We start from the raw sequence: 23,469 nt of genomic DNA, 5'->3' as shown, positions 1-23,469 counted from the left end.
GCTCTATCTGAACAAAAACACTAGTCTATTTGAATAAAAACACCAGTCTATCTGAATAAAAACACTAGTTTATTTGAATCAAACCACTGGTCCATCTGAATCAAACCACTGGTTTATCTGAATAAAAACACTAGTCTATCTGAATCAAACCACTGGTCCATATGAATCAAAGTACTGGTCTATCTGAATGAAACCACTGGTCTAGCTGAATAAAAACACTGGTGTATTTGAATTAAAGCCTGAGTCTATCTGAACAAAAAACACTAGTCTATCTCAACAGAAACACAAGTCTATCTGAATCAAACAACTGGTCCATCTGAATAAAAGCCATGGTCTATCTGAATCAAACCACTGGTCCATCTGAATCAAAGTACTGGTCTAGCTGAATCAAAGCCCAGCTCCATCTGAACAAAAACACTAGTCTATCTGAATAAAAACACTAGTCTATTTGAAAAAAAACACCAGTCTATCTGAATAAAAACACTGGTCTATCTGAGTCAAAGCCCTGGTCTATCTGAATTAAAAACACTGGTCTATCTGAATGAAAGCTCTGGTCTATCTGAATAAAAACACTAGTCTATCTGAATAAAATCACTGGTCCATCTCAATCAAAGTACTGGTCTAGCTGAATCAAAGCCCAGCTCTATCTGAACAAAAACACGGTGTATTTGAATGAAAGCCTTGGTCTATCTGAAAAAGAACACTGGTCTATTTGAATCAAACCACTGGTCTATCTGAACAGAAATACTACTGTATCTGAATAAAAACACTAGTCTATTTGAATCAAACCATTGGTCCATCTGAATCAAACCACTGGTCCATCTGAATTAAAGTACTGATCTAGCTGAATCAAACCCTTACTCTATCTGAACAGAAACACTAGTCCATCTGAATAAAAATATTGGTCCATCTGAATCAAAGTACCTGTCTATCTGAATGAAATCACTGATTCATCTAAAACAAGGTACTGGTCCACCAAAATCAAAACCCTGGTCCATCTGAACAAAAACACTAGTCTATTTGAATCAAACCACAGGTCCATCTGAATCAAAGTACTGGTCCATCTGAATCAAAGTACTGGTCTATCTGAATGAAACCACTGGTTCATCTGAATCAAAGTACTGGTCTATCTGAATCAAACTACTTGTCCATCTGAATCAAAGTACTGGTCTAGCTGAATCAAAGCCTAGCTCTATCTGAACAATAACACTAGTCTATCTCAATCAAACCACTGGTTCATCTGAATCGAAGTACTGGTCTTCTGAATTAAAGTACTAGACTATCTGAATCAAAACTCTGGTCTATTTGAGCAAAAACAATAGTCTTTCGGAATTAAAATACTGGTCTATCTGAATCAAAATGCTGGTCTGTCTCAATCAAAATACTGGTCTATCTGAATCAAAGTCCTGGTCTATTTGTATCAAAGCCCTGGTCTATCTGAACAAAATCACTAGTCTATCTGAATCAAAGCCCTGGTCTATCAGAACAAAAACACTAGTGTATCTAAAGGAAAACACTGGTCTATCTGAATGAAAACACAAGTCTAGCTAAATCAAAGACCAGCTCTTTCTAAATAAATACACTATTCTAACTGAATAAAAACACTAGTTTATCTCAATAAAAGCCCTGGTCTATCTTAACAGAAACACAAGTATATCTGAATAAAAATATTGGTCCATCTGAATCAAAGTACTGGTTCATCTGAATGAAACTACTGGTTCATCTGAAAGAAACCACTGGTTCATCTGAATCAAGTTACTGATCCATCAGAATAAAAACCCTAGTCTATCTGAACAAAAAACACTAGTCTATCTGAATAAAAACACTAGTCTATTTGAATCAAACCATTGGTCCATCTGAATCAAAGTACTGGTCATCTGAATCAAACCACTGGTCCATCTGAATCAAAGTACTGATCTAGCTGAATCAAACCCTTGCTCTATCTGAACAAAAACACTAGTCTATCTGAATCAAACCACTGGTCCATATGAATCAAAGCACTGGTCCATTTGAATGAAAGCCCAGGTCTATCTGAACAAAAACACTAGTCTATCTAAGTGAAACCAATGATCCATCTGAATCAAACCACTGATTCATCTGAATAAAACCACTGGCCTATCTGAATAAAAACACTGGTCTATCTGAAGCAAAGCCCCACTCTATCTGAACAAAACCAGTAGTCTATCTGAATCAAAGCCATGGTCTATCTGAACAAAAACACTAGTCTATTTGAATCAAACCACTGTTCCATCTGAATCAAAGTGCTGGTCTATCTGAATCAAATCACTGGTCCATCTGAATCAAACCACTGGTCTATCTGAATGAAACCACTGGTTCATCTGAATCGAAGTACTGATCTTCTGAATTAAAGTACTAGACTATCAGAATCAAAACTCTGGTCTATTTGAGCAAAAACAATAGTTTATCGGAATTAAAGTACTGGTCTATCTGAATCAAAATGCTGGTCTGTCTCAATCAAAATACTGGTCTATCTGAATCAAAGTCCTGGTCTGTTTGTATCAAAGCCCTGGTCTATCTGAACAAAATCACTAGTGTATCTAAAGGAAAACACTGGTCTATCTGAATGAAAACACAAGTCTAGCTAAATCAAAGACCAGCTCTTTCTAAATAAATACACTAGTCTAACTGAATAAAAACACTAGTCTATCTGAATAAAAGCCCTGCTCCATCTGAACAAAAACACTAGTCTATCTGAACAGAAACACTAGTCTATCTGAATAAAAATATTGGTCCATCTGAATCAAAGTACCTGTCTATCTGAATGAAATCACTGATTCATCTAAAACAAGGTACTGGTCCACCAAAATCAAAACCCTGGACCATGTGAACAAAAACACTAGTCTATTTGAAGAAAAACACTAGTCTATCTGAATAAAAACACTGCTCTATCTGAAGCAAAGCCCCACCAGATCTGAACAAAACCACTAGTCTATCTGAATCAAAGCCATGGTCTATCTGAACAAAAACACTAGTCTATTTGAATCAAACCACTGGTCCATCTGAATCAAAGTACTGGTCTATCTGAATCAAACCACTGGTCCATCTGAATGAAAGTACTAGCGTATCTGAATCAAACCCATGTTCTTTCTGGACAAAAACACTAGTCTATGTGAGTGAAACCACTGGTCCATCTGAATCAAACCACTGGTCTATATCAATCAAACCAATGGTCCATATGAATCAAAGTACTGGTCAATTGAATCAAACCACTGGTCTATCTTAATCAAACCACTGATCCATCTGAATTAAAGTATTGGTCTATCTGTATCAAAGCCCTGGTCTATCAGAACAAAAACACTAGTGTATCTAAAGAAAAACGCTGGTCTATCTGAATGAAAACACTGATCTATCTGAATAAAAAACACTGGTCTATCTGAATAAAAACACAAGTCTAACAAAATGAAAGACCAGCTCTTTCTAAATAAATACACTATTCTAACTGAATAAAAACACTAGTCTATTTCAATAAAACCCCTGGTCTATCTGAACAGAAACACTAGTCTATCTGAATAAAAATATTGGTCCTTCTGAATCAAAGTATTGGTTCATCTGAATGAAACTACTGGTTCATCTGAATCAAGTTACTGATCCATCAGAATAAAAACCCTGGTCTATCTGAACAAAAACACTAGTCTATCTGAAGAAAAAACACTAGTCTATTTGAATCAAACCATTGGTCCATCTGAATCAAACCACTGGTCCATCTGAATTAAAGTACTGATCTAGCTGAATCAAACCCTTACTCTATCTGAACAAAAACACTAGTCTATCTGAATGAAACCACTGGTCCATCTGAATCAAAGTACTGGTCCATTTGAATGAAAGCCCCAGTCTATCTGAACAAAAACACTAGTCTATCTAAATGAAACCAATGATCCATCTGAATCAAACCACTGATTCATCTGAATCAAAACACTAGTCCATCTGAATCAAAGTGCTGCGCCATCTGAATGAAAGTGCTGATCCATCTGAATAAAAGCACTGGTCTATCTGAATGAAACCACTTGTCCATCTGAATAAAAGCACTGGTCTATCTGAATGAAACCACTTGTCCATCTGAATCAAAGTACTGGTCTATCTGAATCAAAGCCCAGCTCTATCTGAACAAAAACACTAGTCTATTTGAATAAAAACACCAGTCTATCTGAATAAAAACACTAGTTTATTTGAATCAAACCACTGGTCCATCTGAATCAAACCACTGGTTTATCTGAATAAAAACACTAGTCTATCTGAATCAAACCACTGGTCCATATGAATCAAAGTACTGGTCTATCTGAATGAAACCACTGGTCTAGCTGAATAAAAACACTGGTGTATTTGAATTAAAGCCTGAGTCTATCTGAACAAAAAACACTAGTCTATCTGATTTAAAACACAAGTCTATCTGAATCAAACAACTGGTCCATCTGAATAAAAGCCATGGTCTATCTGAATCAAACCACTGGTCCATCTGAATCAAAGTACTGGTCTAGCTGAATCAAAGCCCAGCTCCATCTGAACAAAAACACTAGTCTATCTGAATAAAAACACTAGTCTATTTGAAAAAAAACACCAGTCTATCTGAATAAAAACACTGGTCTATCTGAGTCAAAGCCCTGGTCTATCTGAATTAAAAACACTGGTCTATCTGAATGAAAGCTCTGGTCTATCTGAATAAAAACACTAGTCTATCTGAATAAAATCACTGGTCCATCTGAATCAAAGTACTGGTCTAGCTGAATCAAAGCCCAGCTCTATCTGAACAAAAACACGGTGTATTTGAATGAAAGCCTTGGTCTATCTGAAAAAGAACACTGGTCTATTTGAATCAAACCACTGGTCTATCTGAACAGAAATACTACTGTATCTGAATGAAAACACTAGTCTATCTGAAGAGAAACACTGGTCTATCTGAATCAGAGCCCTGCTTTATCTGAACAAAAACACTAGCCTATTTGAATAAAAACGCTAGCCTATCTGAATAAAAACACTGGTCTATCTGAATATAAACAATGGTCGATCTGAATGAAAGCTCTGGTCTATCTGAATAAAAACACTAGTCTATCTGAATAAAAACACTATTCTATCTGAATAAAAACACTGGTCTAGCGGAACAAAAACACTTGTCTATCTGAATAAAAACACTATTCTATCTGAATAAAAACACTGGTCTAGCGGAACAAAAACACTTGTCTATCTGAATAAAAACACTGGTCTCTTTGAATAAAAGCCCTCGTCTATCTGAATCAAACCACTGATACATCTGAAACAAACCACTGGCCAATCTGAATAAAAGCATTTGTCTATCTGAATTATTTAGAGGCTGAATATTACTCACTTGAAATATGTTCTTAACGTTCTTATCGGTACTATACCAATTACCAGTTCTGAGGATATGAATACTTGCAGTAAACAGAAACAAAGGCTAATGGCGTTGTTAACTCAACAAATCATTTACATTACATATATTTAGCAGTCGGCTGTTATATTACATGTATAAATAATAATTGTGATTCAATGATATTCCAGGAAACCGCTTTATACAATTCCAAAATTCTATAATTTTCCACATACTGGATTCGTTTCACAAGGTTGGTTACTAAAATGCTGTCTGGTGTAGTTAACGAAAAAGATAGACATGTGAACCTAAAGTTATGTTCAACATAGAGTTAACCTACGTTCTCTATCAGATGAGTCTGTTTCAGAACAGCTGGAGTCGTCGGGCTGGAGGTCTGTTGAGTGAGTCAATTGATTGGAGTCCATTACACAGGTTTCATTCTGTATACAACTGTAATAAATATAGATACATCGACCATTATTAAAGTTTCATATTGTTTAGTAGGGTATGTAATGAAACAATAATAGTTACATCAGCTTTCTCACTTACCACAAAGCACTGTTCCACGAGAAAGAAGAATGGCCTATCTGAATAGGCCATCTGAATATGGCCAAGCGCGTAAGGCGTGCGACTCGTAATCCGAGGGTCGCGGGTTCGCGCCCGCGTCGCGCTAAACATACTCGCCCTCCCAGCCGTGAGGGCGTATAATGTGACGGTCAATCCCACTATTCGTTGGTAAAAGAGTAGCCCATGAGTTGGCAGTGGGTGGTGATGACTAGCTGCCTTCCCTCTAGTCTTACACTGCTAAATTAGGGACGGCTAGCACAGATAGCCCTCGAGTAGCTTTGTGCGAAATTCCAAAACAAACAAACAAACAATCGAAGAAGAAACAATCTTAGCTAAATTGATTATTATTAAAATGTTGACACTGTATACACAATGTGAGTAAGATTTAAGTCTGTTAATCATTGTTGTGAGTGATATCATGCACTAAAATAATCAAAAATAAAATACAATAATATTACACAATGTGAACAAGTTTATAGCATACGCTGGGTAAGTTGAATTATAAGATAAGAGTTGAAAAATAACATATAAGAGGATGTAATTACCTGAGGACGTAATTACATTACCTGAGAACGTAATTCACACAAATAATGTTTTTGTCCTCCGAGTTCTTGTTGTTGAAGATGACAGTAGCACACGTTTGTAACCACGTGAAGCCTCCTTTTTATTTAGTAGACGGTAGTAGCCACTCATCACCTGTCCCTTGTTAATTACTGTCAAGTGAAAGAGCGCATACATAAATTGGAACTTCTTGTCAGTTCGTTTTCATAATCCAAATTTATGCTTAAAACAGAAATTAATATATTATATACAAATATTCATAACAGATTCACGATAAAACATTATAATTATGGAGAAAGAATTAGTGCTGGTTGCGTCCGCTCAAAAATCGTTTACAAGTATTTCTTAACCTTGAAAATTACGTACAGTCCTCATGGCACTTGCGGAGTTGCTGAACATCCTGTCCATGACAAAGTGAATACATGTTTCTCCCAACCAACTCCTCGGCTGTGAAGTCTAGGATGTCTGCTATCCTGGAACAATAAACACATTCTTTATTAACACTTCAATACTAAAGAACGAAGGTTTCCAAATGAGGGCGTAAAGTCTACTAGAGAAAAGAAAAAAAAAACGTCTATAAATAATATACCAAGTGGAAAGAAAGCATATATATGTATACATATGTCAGATGAATGACAGCCATTATTATCAAATGGCAGACAATGAGTTCAGGTTTTCATATGTCCTATAATTCAAGTTGTGCTTTATGAAAGTTTGCTTATAATGTTAATAAGTTACATTTACTTTCTGTTGGATATATAATTTTGTGAACTAGCGAATTATATTTTGTTTTTTACTATGGTGACCTATAGATATTATTAAAGTTGCAAAAAATTATTTAACTTTATGATTATATGAGATGTACTCTCGTGACCTAACGGAATGAATAATCACCCTGCCATAAGATTCACAAACTGAATCACAATTGAGTTAGTGAACAATATATTCAATGAAGGATTGCTGTTTGTCGCTCGATATTGTTATTAATATACAAAAATGATTTTGGAACATTAGATTTTTTGTTTCTGTTTTTATAATTAGCTTTTTCTTATTCTGATTCTTCCTTTTCTGTGAAGTATTCCAAACGTTAAGTGTTGAAATTTTAACGAATAACCTACCAGTCTACCAGTTAACTTGAGAGCTGTCTGTAATTATTTAAAGGCAACGTGTTCAGTTATAGCTGTAAATTGTTTTCCATCTATGGATATCTTAAAATTGTCTGCAGCCCAGACTATAAACAGACATTTTAACTCCGTAGTATAATTCTTGTTGCAGAATTCAGTGTTCTACTGGCAGCTGCTATAACATCATTCTAACACAGAACTGCTCCTAATCCAACCTAAAGTATCAGTGTACAAAAGTCGTGTTCACCTTTTCGACGAAGTTACAAAACAGGGGATCCACATAAAACCTGCATTAATTTCTGGAATGTATCCTCACTCTTGAGGGCTCCATTTCCACCTTATACGTTTCCTTTGTAACTGGGCCCGGCATGGCCAGTTGGTTAAGGTATTCGACTCGTAATCTGAGGGTCGCGGACTCGAATCCTCTTTATACCAAACATACTCGCCCTTTTAGCCGTGGGGGCGTTATAATGTAACAGTCAATCCTACTATTCGTTGGTAAAAGAGTAGCCCAAGAGTTGGCGGTGGGTGGTGATGACTAGCTGCCTTCTCTCTAGTCTTACACTGCTAAATTAGAGATAATTAGCACAGATAGCCCTCGTGTAGTTTTGCGCGAAATTCAAAAACAAACAAAGTAAATAAGCCCATTGTAACTGATATTAAAGTTCAAATTTTAGAATGAGTTTATTGTACCAGGTACACACACCAAAGAATGTATTTAACTCTTTGTAGTTTCTAGGAGTTGGGAAGACTTTAATTAACAGCTTTCAGTGTGTCAACTTTTTTGAAGAAATTTAGGGCTGTTCGTTTTGTCAAATGTAGATCCAGCCAAATATTTAACGACAATAAAACAATGATCTACAGTGCTATTTGTTACCAACAGATTTGATTCAAAATATCCTAGCGGTTGACAGTTAGTCATGTTTCCTTTATTGCATGTTTATAATTGAATTGTTAAACCATTCCTCCCTATCTGTTACCATATATTACCATTTAGTACTCAACACTACAAACTAGTATCTTTACGACATACTACTTTCACACCTTTAATTCTATAGGGTTAAGTGTGGGGAACCCATTGTAGTTGTTGTTAGATAGTTAATGGAAAATTTTATTATCATGTGATGAAAAAACCGTCCTTGATCCCTGCTCTAATTCCCCGACTGCTGTCCTTCGTGTCTTTGTTACATGTTTAAATATTTTAGTTTCATGGGATAATTAATAAATTTCCTATCTTATTACAAGCAAAGAATTGCATAGGTCTTTGCGCATCACAATTTCTCTTTCTGTAGCTTCAGGGTTCGATAATTTATATGTTTTCACAGTTTTCCAAATGAACGTCACAACTGACTCCCCTGCACCAGAATGTTTTTTTACTAAAGAATTCCTTTATCAGTTCATATTACCTAATACCGCTGGGTACAAATTAGTCAAGGTCTCTTTAAATCCTCCCCCCCCCTCAAGTGTTAGAAAGCCATTTCTGGTCCGAAAGACTCTCACCATTCCAACTGTCCTCCCCTCAAACAAATAGGTGCAATTCCACCCATTTATTCTCTAGTACTTGACACATAAAATATGTCTTTCTAAACTCTTAAGAAACTCCAAGACATTAAAATCTGAAATATTGTCGAACTTCTCAACAGGCAGGAGTGACATATTAACTGCGGTAACATAAGTCGATGAATTTACCACAAATTTGTAAGTGGAATGGACTCTCGAGGGTTGAGGTTGAGGGGAAGGACACTTAAGTTTTCTTGCTAGTAAATCAGTCACCACGTCTGTTAGCATTTCCACCTTTTCTGTTAACACTGATACAGGCTGCTTCAAACTTACTGCATCAGATTCATTAACTTACACAGTAACACAGTTATTTTCCAACACAAGTTAACTTATAATTAACCAAACTTCAGTTATTGCTGAATTGAGAAACAATCAATTCAAAGTCACAACTAAAGTCATGTATGAATCTAAACACTGTGTGTTGAACACTAATGTTCTTTATGATACAAAAATGAGTGTATCAATGGTAAATTCAGACCAGTTATTTCCAGGACGTTGAGATTGACGGTGTTAATCGAACTGCATGGTCATCCTGCGGATGTCTTTTAGGTGTTGCGAAAAACAGTATACAAAGTATCCAGATGTGGTTATTGGCCTGGTACGAGAAAGGACATTAATTTTTTTTGTCATGTCCTGTTTGTCAAACCAGTAAATTTGAGCAATAGCGGTAAGCTAAAAGATTTATACAAAACACTAAACTAATGGAACCTGTTGAGATAACAGGAGTAGACATTATGTGGCTTATTCTAAATCTAGTACAAGGAATAGTTATTTGTTGGTGGTAATAAATTATTTCAGTAAATGTGAGGAATCATAATTTCTTAAATAAGTAATCGCGAAGGCGACTGTGAAAATTTAATTATGAATGCTTGAAAAGATATGATATCCCAAAATCTTTTGTATACGATAATAGACCATAATTTGTGTCTCATTTTATGGATGAAACTTGTTAAGATATTGAAATTAAACATATGTTTACAACTCTATATCAACATCTTCTAACATAATTGAAAGAGTAAACAGAAATATTGGTAGAATGGTATCTGCTTATATTGAAAAAAAAACGATGTTAGGAAAATCGTTTATTGAACTTCTCTAGCTATTAAAACTTTCATTCATGAGTCTACAGGTTAAACACCAGCCAAATTTTATCTGGAACGAGATATCATGTCCTTCCTTGATATGACTGATCTACGAAATACCCAACAGCACTTAAAACCATGGATGAGCAAACATCATATTATAAGATATTGTACAGAATGTGAGATACAACGTTGAAAAGGATCATAAGCAACAAGGCTACAGCTACAATAGTCGCGTTTAAAGTAGGTAATTTAGTATTATTGAGAACGCATACTTTACCTTTTGTAGTAAATAATAGTAGTGCCAAATTTACTTCAAGGTGAAACGGACGTTTCGAAGTTACGAAGCATATTGCTGCATTATTATATGAACCAATAAATCCCAGATCAGGTTAAAGGGCAATGTCATATATCTAATACATACAAATATGTTTATTTTCACAGTGAAAATTTTCTTAACACTGAAGAAAATGTTAACCGTCCTACGCAGTTGCAGCAAAACGAAAATGTTGACAAGATAGTTAGTAAGTTATTGCAGTTTGTCACTCGATATTGTTATTAATATAGAAAATTAACTTTGATATATTGTGTTTTTGTTATTTTTTGGAATTAGGCCTTTTTTTCTTCTGGTTTGTTCTCCTGGTTCCACTATTTAAAATTACTAATATTAATATAAGTCCTGGCTAAAGTACGTTTATATTAACTGTTTATGGTAAGTGTTAAATTTTATTCTAAATGTTGTTACAGTTTAAACGATTGCTTCTTGTTGAACCCTGGTTGTGTCGGCGTGTTATTTTAAACAGTTAATTTTTCTAGCTTGAATATCATTGCGAAAGAGCAAAACTATGGATGATCGTCATATTTTTGTATTTTTCACCCGAACAACATTTTACGCAACACATAAGCTGAATAGCCAGATCAGAAACTCCTAAGTTCAGGAATAGCTATTTCTAATTTATAACGTATGGCCAGAGAGGAAAGACAACCCGTCAGTAGCCCCCACCTCCTATTCTTAACGAAATAACAGAAATGAACATGCGTAGCGTCTTTAGCAAAACATATCGTAACTCGAACCTTGAAACTTATCATCCGTCGTTCGGCAAAATAGATACTTGACCATATACCCCGTTCATTATCAATATGAAACGCATGCTTTTTATGTAGAAAGGAATATAAAGAAGTGCAGATTTCTTTCACAAAGAACAACATTCTCCAATGAAATACACGAACCAATTTAAATAAACATTATGAACTAAAACAGGCTGATGTCACTTTCTGCTTATATACATTTTACACAGCTCCAGTGAATAAGATTTTATGCCATTGGCTGTTGAGACACGATATAACTAGTAAATTCAGTTTTCAGTTCTTCATGTCAGAGATTACGTTTTGCAGAATAAGTTTATTTAATTTAAGGTGATCTGGATGTGGCCTATCTTTTAGTCATAAAATCCAAGAACTCAAGATTCACGTTTCATTGCTGCAAAAAGCCTGTTCACACTTTGGGATTGTGGGTGCTAATAAGTTACGTTATTAGCTAAAAAAAAATCCCATGAATTGGCGGCGAATTCTGTTGAGCAAATGCCTTTCCTTTAGTGTATTAGTTTAACATTAGGGACCGCGATGTGTAACATTCTGAACAACAAATATTTCGTTTAACGCAACAGTTGTGACAAATGATACTAAAACCGAAAGAATTATTGATTTATTGTCATACATTTCAGGTAAACGTTCATGAAGTCATTTAAATGCTCCTTTTTGTACTGTTTCAAATGAGTCATGATAAGTCGTATTACTGAAAAATATATACATTCGTATTTCAAGCTTATAATACAAAGATCTCTGGAATAATATTGTGATTTAAAGTAGTAAACTGAGGTATAAATATTGGTTTTCTTTAGACTGAAAGCTACAATAATTTATATTGTACCTTGTATGCCTACCTTGGTTCGCAATGAGCAATTTTAAAGTCGAAAGAGAGCCTCGTGACAAACATTCCAGTCTCCAAACGTATTTCGTGCACAGACGGAGGAGGAAGTGCTATTGCCAACGCTACCATTCCAAGGAGAGTTGGACATTGCTTTCGGTGATGTGGAAATATGCATTGTGGCCGAAAGTGACATAAAATTAAAACAACCTGTTAAAAAAATAGAAACTTTAAAGCTTCGGAATATTAAAAAAGTCATCACAATTTAATGAATAACGTATTTAAAAGGAATTAGTACCGCCATCTAGTGATAATGTTTGATATAAATCTATACCATCAAACAATTGTGATTTTCAAGGCATGATTTCTCCACAACATCTAAAAATTATCAAGTCTTTGTTTGTTTGTTTTTCGTATAGCAAAGCTACAAAGGGGGTATCTGCTCAGCCCACCGAGAGGAATCGAACCCCTGATTTTAGCGTTGTAAATCCGAAGATATACCGCTGTACCAGCGGGGACGATATCAACACTCTTGAACTTAAACATGTATAATGTCTTCCATTCTTAAATCCTGGTCAGTATCAATTAGATGAACTAAACACATATACGCAATTCGAAACTTCAAATGATTTGACCATTAACTGAAAAATATTTAGGCGCATTTTTTTATAATATGAAACTATTTATTAATATATCAAATTACTTAATGAAATATCACAAACGTTAATAAAAATTAATTAATTTACAATACAAACAATTCTACAACTTTATGAACTCTTTTTTTTTCTGGTAAAAGATTTAGTTCATAAGACTCTTGCATAATGCACCAAATTATTTTAATAAAAATTGACATCAAGTGGCTAAATGCTTGATTTCGACAAATACTACGTACATAATGAACATAGTCCTAAGTACCTCTCTTCTATGAATATATATTTAAGAAATATAAATCAAGCTGACCACCATGCACTAGACGCTTAAAATTAGTATTAGTATTATTTTTTATGTTTTATTTTTCCTTTTTTCTTCCTTTTCTTTTTATTTTATTTGATTATTATTATTATTTTATTTATCCGATAAATATATATATGGGAAAAGGAAAAAAATATATATATGGAAAAAAGGAAATATATATATATATATATAAAAAAAAAAAACAATAATAAAATTGGAATAAAAGTACAAAAATAAAAATGAAATAAAAGAGGAAAAAATAATAAACAGATAAAGGAAAAAAAAAAAAGGCAAATCAAGACAATACATGGACATTGCCCTGAAAAAGGCCGGAGTACTGTGGGATAAAAGCACTACAACAACAATATAAGAGTAGCCGGCATGAATATTTAAAAATTCAACATACCCAAATACCCACAACAAAGAAGAAGCGAAGTAAATGTTAAGAAAACGTGAAACTGATATAAATTAAAATTGAAACAAAATATGGAAAAAAATGATCATCTATAATGTTGAATATACAAAATTATTTAGCTCAATAGTTATTATTTAGTTTACTTAGTGATTTAATTTCATAACAAAACTGTTAAAACTAATCATTTTAAAGGTTATAGTTATGAAATATTTCGTTTCGTAGCACGATAAAGGCCGTACGTTTTAGTTTAATTATCGCAGTATTTTTGACGTCACTTTCCTCGAAACTTCAAAGTTTTTTGTTGTTGTTTTTTTGCGATGTGAGTATTGTTACATCACAGCTTCTCTTAAGTTGCAGAAAGTAAGAGGCCTCAGTTGGGTATTATATGACCAAGCGAATGCTAATATAGTGAAGACAGAAAACGTTATGGTAAGAAAAGTGAAATTGGGCTGCGTGATTGTTAGCTGCAACTGGCGATATCTTAAAGTGGGTTTCACAGTTTAACATAGATAAGAAGCAGAATTTCTCTTGTAAAATTAAGTAACTGAACCCGTCTGTGTGAACTTTGAGAAAAGGCAGACAATTATTTAAAATTCTGGATGCAACTGTAGTAATCTGTGAAATAACGTAAGTGAATTTATCGCAGATTGTATTGCAAGAAATAGAACAGAGGATAATAATTCGGCTTTTAAATTGAATCCTAAACTAATTTAATCAGTCTGTATGGACCTTTGTCGAGAAGAAAATTGTTTGAGATTTAGATATACAGTCATGTGAAAGAGTTAGGACACCCCATGAAAGCCTGTGTATTTTTGTAACATTTCTCAATATATAGATATTTAATCTCAATTTCAACAATACTGAGAGATTATAGGAATATAACTAAACAATTAAAACTCAAGAAAATACTTTTCAAGATCACCTGTAAATGTAATTCTACAAAAATGCATATTCCAACTGAAGAAAAAGTTAGGAACCCCCACATTTATTCCCACTTGAAATGGCTCAACTTACACACAGGTGTATCACACCAGGTCCATAGGATTAGAAGATCGTTACTCAGCATTTTGAATGAGGCTTGCCCTATTTAAACCTCAGACATCTAGTTTGGTGTGCTCCTGACTGTTGAAGTGAGAGTGAGCACCATGGTGAGAGCAAAAGAGCTGTCTGAGGCCTTCAGAAAGAAAATTGTAGCAGCTTATGAGTCTGGTAAGGGATTTAAAAAGATCCCAAAAGATTTTGAAATCAGCCATTCCACTGTCCGGAAAATAGTCAACAAGTGGACGGCTTTCAAAACAACTGCCAACATGCCCAGGTCTGTCCAAGCAAGTTCACCCCGAGAGCAGACCGCAAGATGCTAAATTGGTCTCCAAACACCCTAACATGTTATTACGGGACCTACAGCAGACTCTGGCTACTGTTGATGTGAAAGTGCATGCCTCTACAATCAGGAAGAGACCGCACAAGTTTAACTTGCATGGGAGGTGTGCAAGGAGGAAACCTTTGCTCTCTAAGAGAAACATCAAGGTCAGAGTGAAGTTTGCCAGAGAGAATGTAGACAAAGACCAGGACTTCTGGAATAATGTTCTTTGGACAGATGAGTCCAAATTTCAATTATTTGGACATCAAAACAGAGAACATGTTTGGCGTAAACCAAATACAGCATTTTAGGGAAAGAACCTCATACCAACTGTGAAGCATGGAGGTGGAAGTGTCATGGTTTGGGACTGCTTTGCTGCAGCAGGACCTGGACAGCTCACAATCATAGAATCCACCATGAATTCTACTGTGTATCAGAGGGTGCTTGAGGATAATGTGAGACCATCTGTACAAAATTAAAGCTGAAGCGGAACTGGACCCTGCAACACGACAATGACCCACAACGTGCCAGTAAATCCACCAAGGACTCGCTGAAAACTAAGAAATGAAGAGTCCTGGAATGGCCGAGTCAAAGCCCTGATCTTAATCCCATTGAGATGCTGTGGGGTGACTTGAAACGGCTGTACATGCAAGAAACCTCTCAAACATCTTACAGCTGAAAAAATTCTGCATTGAGGAGTGGGGCAAAATTTCTTCAGACCGATGTCAGAGACTGGTAGATGGCTACAAGAAGCGTCTCACTGCAGCTATTTCAGCCAAAGGGGGTAACACTAGCTATTAGGGGGTAGGGTGTCCTAACTTTTTCCTCAGTTAGAATATGCATTTTTGTAGAATACATTTACAGAAGATCTTCAACAGTCTTTTCTTCAATTTTAATTGTTTAATTATATTCCTATAATCTCTCAGTATTGTTGAAATTGAGATTAAATATCTGTATATCCAAAAATGTTACAAAATACACAGGCTTTCATAGGGTGTTCTAACTTTTTCACATGACTGTAACTACGATATCTTGTAGTGTAAAGAATTTTTATGCATATTTTGAGTTGTTTTGAATATATTATTTTAAAACAAATGGTTTGTGTGATGTTCGCTTATTGTTCGAATTAATCGCCAACAAGTCACAGACACCTACTATTAAAAAAAAAAAAAACAGACCACATTAAAAATTCTGACATATAGGAAATAAAAGCGTTGAACCAGATAGTTAGAGGGTCCCTAGATAGCAGATTAATCTTCTTTCCAGTCATTTTGTTTGTGAATGTCTGTTGTAGAACTAATAAGTCCAAGAATTAAAGCCCTCGACTGTATGAATGTTGATAGCGAAATATTTGTCTATAGGTATCTGATTGCCAGTTTGATATGTTTTTAAATGTTCTCGTGCTCATTACGTACAACAGTACTCATAATGAATTGTTGTTACATTGACAACATACTAGGGATTGCATGCATGACAATATTATATTCAGAACTTTTTTACACTGTGTTTTCTCTTTCCATCTTTCTTTAGAATTTACTTTGGAAATATCCCACACAACATTCCCTTTTTGGACATTAATATATACATGCAAGACTACCATCTGTCCACCAGTACACATTGCAAAGAAACACACTGACATACGTACCGACATTTCGAATATTCCGTACAGAACAAAAAGTCAATACCATACTAGCAGTTCCTACGACTACACAACCTATGTAGTGATGATAACTATTATAACCCTAAATGCAAAGACATGAAACTTTCTTTTTAAAATATACTAATCTTATTCATCCACGATGCAGCTATCAAAGCTAGTTCATACTCCCAGGAGCAAACACTCAACCTTATCAAGAAAGAACATAGCGATTGCATTCTACATGTGCTAATATCAGTCTAAGTCTTTTTTTTTTTCAAGCCCCCCTTATTTTCTACAGACATAACAAAAACCTAAAAGTAATCCGCAGCAACCTTAAAAACAAAATGATACTTGTAGGTGTAAAAGGATCAAGTGTGTCACTTGTACAAATATAAACAACACTACGCATATACGAGGAAAAACATAACTTTCATTATAAGACAATCCTTTGCAAGTATTACTGAATGTATCATTTACTGTATAATTTGAAAAAAAAACAAAATGCAATAGTTTGTACAATGGACAAACAGGCTGCTGATCGGGCAATCCAGCACAAGAACATATAAACCATATTAAACTGAGGAACGAGGATACACTTATAAACAAGCATTTCACCTTCAACAACCACAAAGTGGAAGACTTTTCGAATCTTGGACTTATTAGTACTCCAACAAATAGTTACAAAAGTGTACAACTGGAAATAAGATTAATCTACAACCCGGGGACCCTGATTCAAGTGAAGGTTCTTCTCCTACTAATTCTTATTTTTCCATATTTTGTTTTAATTTTTATTTCAATCTGTTTTATGATTTTTTTTACTTGTAATATTCATTTATCAGTTGTAATTTTGCAGACATTTCACGCTCAACGTTCAAAATACCACGAACGCATTTTTTTTTTTTTTTTTTTTAGATTGCGCATGTACATTATGTTGTATGCTCTAAGAAGAGCGCACGCGAAATGTCATCCTCTTGAAACAAATAATGCCAATAAAACTTGGCGGTTATTGTTTAGTTTACTTAAGATAAATACTTTTTTTAAGATTCATAACGTGGGTAAACTGATTTGTAGAATTATACATAGACCTTTAATTCTATAATGTATTATTTGAAGTCTGAACAATTTATTTTTGTACATAATACCTTTAATTGTATTTTCTTTATGTTTATTATGTTCAAGTAGCCCTCCCGCAGCAGCACAGCGGTGTCTCCGGACTCACACCACTAAAAACCTGGTTTTGATACCAGTAGTGGGCAGATCATAGATAGCTCATTGTGTAGCATTGTGCTTAATTCTAAACAAACAGGCAAAATATTCAATTAATTGATTTACTTTAAATATTGTTAAGCACTAGGTGTATAAATTTTTGTATTTTTATACAGGTACAAATATTGAGGTTTTTAATTATTCAATTTGTCTAAAGGCTTAGACCTTTGACTGTTACTTCTGTATGCGTCATATTATCTATATGTTTAATAACTTTACTGTCAAATGTCAGTTGTTGTGACAGACATCTGTTTTATAGTACTTTTTCACAGATAAACGTATATGTATTGCTCATTACAGTACCGATGAAGGTTCTGATAAGAGAACTGAAAGCTCGCAAGAAAAAGTTACTTAACGTATATGAATAATTGTATATAAAGTAAGTATTATTATAACAGTTAATCAGGTTAGGCAATTGAGGTGGATATTGTTTTTAATAAACAAAAATTATATCTTTGAATACGGAGTTTTTTATAGTTTTTTTTCCTTTGAATAGTTTTATTGGCAATGATGTGTTCGGAAAATCATATTACAGACTTTATTGAATATTGAGCACGAGAATTTTGTATCACAGAATCAACGAGAATGAAACGTGAAAGTAAATCTGTAATGTGCTGCCCTCTAGGAATTTTAAATTTTGGTTCAATTAACTAATTTCAACGAAACAACTGAACTAAATGGCGGTTTAGTCTAAATATAAATTCTCATGTACATAATAATAAATACATGTTACCAAACTTTGTCATAGTCTGCAAATTTCAATACATATTATTATTAACCATTCAACTTGAATGGAGGAACACTTAGTGAAAAGAGTTAGGACTATGTAGAAACAGGAACATGTTTTTTAAATCAAAATAATATAATATTCAAAATCCTTTTCCTCTTTATTATTTGACTTAGCCCAGCTTAACTAAACTCTAACCGGTTTTAAAATACTTAATGTTAAGTGCTACAACAATACGAGTAGATATTTGCATAAGAAATCTCAACAATATTCTATATTTATAAAAAGTAATTTAACACTTCTAACTAATATATGACACGTATGTATCTGTCAACCAATAATATAACACACCACAGATTTTCTGTGTTCTAAACAAAGTATTGATACCATTTCAGCTGTAAACACTTGTAGCCTTATGCTTTGTGTAGATGAAGTATTAAAAATACGTTTAGTATGAAGAAGCTGTTTTTACTTGTTAATCATTATTATTTGGAATATTGGCCTATATGTGATTAGATTGTTAAATAAACTTCTGTAATATTGGCCTAAATATCACAATAATGTTAAACAAACTACTGTATATACATCGTTCATTTTTGTCAAAACAGGTAAATAGACTGTGAGTAAACACAAAATAATATTATCAAACTTTTGAACTATATTATAAAACAAATAAGCTACCAATCAACCCTAAGTCTGTGATCTCTAAACTAAAAATAGCAATAATGCCGAATTCTGATACTTACGTGTTCAAATATCAACTGTAAACCTAAAATGACAATAATACGAAGAAATCAATACTTACCCTATAGCCCGTAGACTTGAAATGGCATCCACGTTTTGTTAACGTTGACTTCATTCGGATACAGAATGACCTCTCTAGGCCTTTGTAGGAACTACTATTGTTTAAAGTCATAACTGGAGCTGAAAATGAAATAAATATTGTTAAAAGGTCTAAGAAATATAAGCATGCACTGTTAACATGTTTATTGCAACATTATTAGATACTGTTAACATATCTAATACAAAACAAAAATACTCTGTAAATACAATATAACCTCGTATCTAAAAAATATCAGTATAATCTATTAATATGTCTAATACAAGATCGATGCACACTGTAAACACATGTAAAAATAATCATTGAGCACTATAAACATATGAAATAGAAAAATCAACATGTATAGTCAGTATGTATAACAGAATATCATTTTTTTATGTGCTTTACAGTGTCACGTTTAACCACAGGGTACAAAGTTAACCCAGGATCTACAAGTTTTTACACTGTATTTAGAAACTTAGTATTATTGGGCATGTGAACCATATGTATTTTCAATTTGTCTTGAATATTTGTTTCGGTATAGTGTTTACACCAGTAATCCTTCAGCACCAGTCTATTCCTCGCTTATTTAAACAAAATTTTTCAAAAAGCACGGGTCGAAACTTTGAAACTTTCAGGCATTAAGTTCCCTAAACCATGTGATATGATATATATATATTACTATCGATTTAAAACAACATTGTTCGGATTATTACAATCCTACTTACTATTAGGTACACCTAGTTTATAAAGATTCTATTTATGTAAAGGTGACAGATGTGATTACTCCACAATGCAGGGATCAGTGTTATAATAAAGATGACATCTTTTGTTATCCTACACTGAAAGAGCTAATGCTGTGTGAAACTGATAACTTTCATTATCCTACACTAAAAGAGCTAATCCTGTGTGAAACTGATAACTTTCATTAGCTTGCACTACAAAACCTAATGCTATTTGAAATTTGCGATTTCTTTATTTTAGTGTACGCCTTTATCAGTAAAACTTCAACTGGTGTTATTAAACCAAAACCGAAAAATGTCTAATTAGTTAAAAATAATTTGTGTGAGTTTGTTCGATTTATCGCTTATTTAAGCCATCAAATAAGGTAAACATCTGTGAATATGGAGTAAAGATAGGAGTGGCTAATTATTTTTAAACGAAAACAATCTTCAGTTAAACTGAACTGTTAACCGCAAATAGCTTCATCGTTAAAACAAACTAAGCAAAATTTGATTTACAAAAACATTCTAAGGGCTGATTATTATGTGTCTGTGGATTTTATCAATTTGAACAGGAAGGTGATGCCTGTACTGCGAATAGAACCTTGTTTGAACACATTCTTTGCCCACAGATAAGGATCTGCATTATTGGTACTCTACGTAATTTACAGTGTCTATCATCTGCTCGGAATGGTTACGTTAGTAACAGGGTCCTTTTTTTTACTTCTAATTTCACCTGGTCTGTCTAGTCCCGTAGTGCCTCCGGGGGCCGAGCAAGGGCCATCGTCGGAACCAACGGAAGCTGGAGAAGAAGCTGACTGAGACGGGGATATATTGATTCCGAATTGTTCAGCCACTTCTGCGTGGTCCTGATGATGAATGAAGTCGAAAACACTACTCCCGGTCAGTTCAACCTAGTCCAAGGACAACACAAGAATATTATATGTAAGAATAATTTCTAATTAACTATGAGACGATGAAATAGCTAATTAACACAAATATACAAGTTAAATAACGTGGCTTTGATGTAACTGTCTAAATAAATATGAAATTGTAATAATAATTAACTAGGAACACGAGAGTGCAGTAATGATCAGCAAGGGTAACAACATCAAAATAGTTTATTTTTAACAAGAGTGGCACAAAGATCCTAAAGAGAAGTATAATAGAAGACAACAATGGTGAATCAATAATAGTTAGTTATATGGTCAGAGTAAGAAATAATAATAATGATTAGCTTGGGTTACCTTAAGATATCACAGCAGTAATCAACTAAAGCTGTAGTGATTAATTACACTATTATCATGACCTGCTTCCACTAATTATTTCCTCATTTACTGACAATATCCTTGAATATATTATTACATGTAGAGTTCGTTTACCTGTGCGATCTTATTGCAGTAAACAGCGAACAGCACAGGATAAATTGCCGAAACGTTTAGAGCTGTGACCAGGATTTCGTTTGTTTTAATAAGTGAGTAAGGGTTGACATGTTTCTAGTTTCCCAATGAACATGTGTTCTGGTAGAAGAAAGACCCAAAGCAGACAAGACAAAGACAACACTAGAACAGCCTGCTCACATAATTAAGAAAACCTGAACTAAAATGGAGTTATATTATTTTTTAGATCTGGTCAAAGGGTATAACTATAATGTGCATATGAATTACAAAATGGTTATGCCTAGGATATTCAGAACCTTGACTCATGAACCAAAAGAGTGGCAACTGTTGCTCTCTGATTTCCACCTAAATATACAGTCAGCATGTATTACATAAATATCAGTTTACACGTGTCATTACAGCAGAACTAAGCAGACTATCTACCAGTACGACAGGTTGTTTGCTGAAGAGATTGGACATCGATAGGTTTGCCATAATAAAGACAGTAACTACAGACAATAATTATTCTCCAAAGCTGTATGCTGAACTAGCTGTGTGAGTATACTCTCATTTCCAATTCGCCTCCATATTATGTTTGTTTAGTTATTTACTCATATATATCTAGATTTATTATAAATGTTCACTGGATTTGTTCTGGTTCTTTACTTTTATAATAACAAGATTTTGGTTAAATGCGCAAACTTATATTTTGAAATCGTATTGGATATTTTTATTGTAAGTTGGTAACAAGCTGTGGCCGGTACTGTAGGTTTTGATTACAATAGTTCTCGAAAAGAAACACTATTAATTTATACATTTTCCAGCTTTAATTAAGTAAGGATTAAACTTGCCATAAATTGCATTTCATATTTATGTACTCGTATACGTATGAAAACGTTTAGAAGTTTAACGTCTCAAAATGTTCTGCAGCTTTTACTTTCGCGTAAGAGTGTGGAAGACTGTTGTAGTGTATTGTCCTCCTTCTTAATTTACATTTTATATGCTGTATAAATGTTGTTGTTTTTTTATTTTGTTATATCTGTAATGTAATATTTACTTTACGTGATTATGTATTAGCTTACAACTCTGATTACAAAATGTTTGGTCTTTACAATCTGCAGTTAATATATACTGCAACAATGGTGAGCTTTGTTGAATTTGACACTATGCCTACAACAATGTTGAACAAAAACATTTGCACATTCAGTTGTGGGGGAGGTGATCAATAAACGTCAATCATGCATCTTCAAGGTCAAAAGGGAAGCCACAGTAAAACCTGTTAGGTCGCTAATTTACCTACTACAGAACATCATTATTTTTCTCATGATCTTTTGTGTTTTTAAAACCCACAGAATGGACACTCTGACCAATTGATATATCAGTTAGCTACTTTAAAATGCATTTTGTAAATACTGTGAAAAGTTCTGGTCAGTTATAGTTATCTGCTGTTGCTCTCTAGTTTGTCAGTTATATTAGTCGCTGTTGTATCTGTTTTATAAATTTAACTTCACTCCTGGCCAATTAAGGTTGTAAATGACCAAAAGTTGACCACTTTTCTCTTTCTAAGTGAATGGATATATAAAACTTATATCTTAAATTATCTTCATGATTTCAAGATCCAGAGAGCTAAGAGTAAAAATGAAACGTGGAAAAACCAATAGTAATCTCAAAGCAAAGAACCCAGCTATAAATAGTTTGAAGCATGTGCTAGACTTGACCAGATAATTCAATTATTTATGCACACCACAAGTTATAGATGGTTGTACAGATAATCTGGTACTTAAAATCAAAACGAAGGAAGGTGATAATGTACTGGTTACAAGAATCAAACCAACCAGTTCCTGTGTAAATAATTTTCATAATTCCTTTCTTGTTTTATTTACTTACTAGTTAGACTACCTGTTACATGGAAGGTTATCTTAGGACATGAAAATGTGTTTCCCTTACATGTAATCGTAAAAAACGCCCATAGAAACTGCAAAATACAAAACGTAAAACTCTAAGTTTGCATGTATCTTCATATGG

At 34.0% G+C, this 23,469-nt stretch overlaps 1 long non-coding RNA gene and 1 pseudogene across 2 annotated transcripts in view; one reads left to right on the top strand and one right to left on the bottom strand.

The window, feature by feature from the left end:
* LOC143222891 (protein trachealess-like) overlaps positions 1-23,469 on the bottom strand; it is a 297,994-nt pseudogene that overhangs the window by 31,355 nt on the left and 243,170 nt on the right. Inside the window, exons 7-12 of the transcript XR_013012572.1 lie at positions 20,802-20,979; positions 19,329-19,447; positions 12,179-12,372; positions 6,836-6,942; positions 6,475-6,621; positions 5,682-5,791 (exon numbers count right to left, since the gene is read on the bottom strand). The product of XR_013012572.1 is annotated as a protein trachealess-like (transcript). The remainder of the gene's footprint in view (positions 1-5,681; positions 5,792-6,474; positions 6,622-6,835; positions 6,943-12,178; positions 12,373-19,328; positions 19,448-20,801; positions 20,980-23,469) is intronic.
* LOC143222892 (uncharacterized) lies at positions 13,822-21,978 on the top strand. Its single transcript, XR_013012573.1, has 3 exons — positions 13,822-13,960; positions 20,815-21,010; positions 21,867-21,978. It is a non-coding gene; the product is annotated as an uncharacterized LOC143222892 (long non-coding RNA).

This window comes from Tachypleus tridentatus, chromosome 8, assembly GCF_004210375.1.
Source record: "Tachypleus tridentatus isolate NWPU-2018 chromosome 8, ASM421037v1, whole genome shotgun sequence".
Classification (NCBI taxonomy): Eukaryota; Metazoa; Arthropoda; class Merostomata; order Xiphosura; family Limulidae; genus Tachypleus; species Tachypleus tridentatus.
Note: the sequence above shows the minus strand (reverse complement) of the source record. Positions and strands in the feature narration are given on the sequence as shown.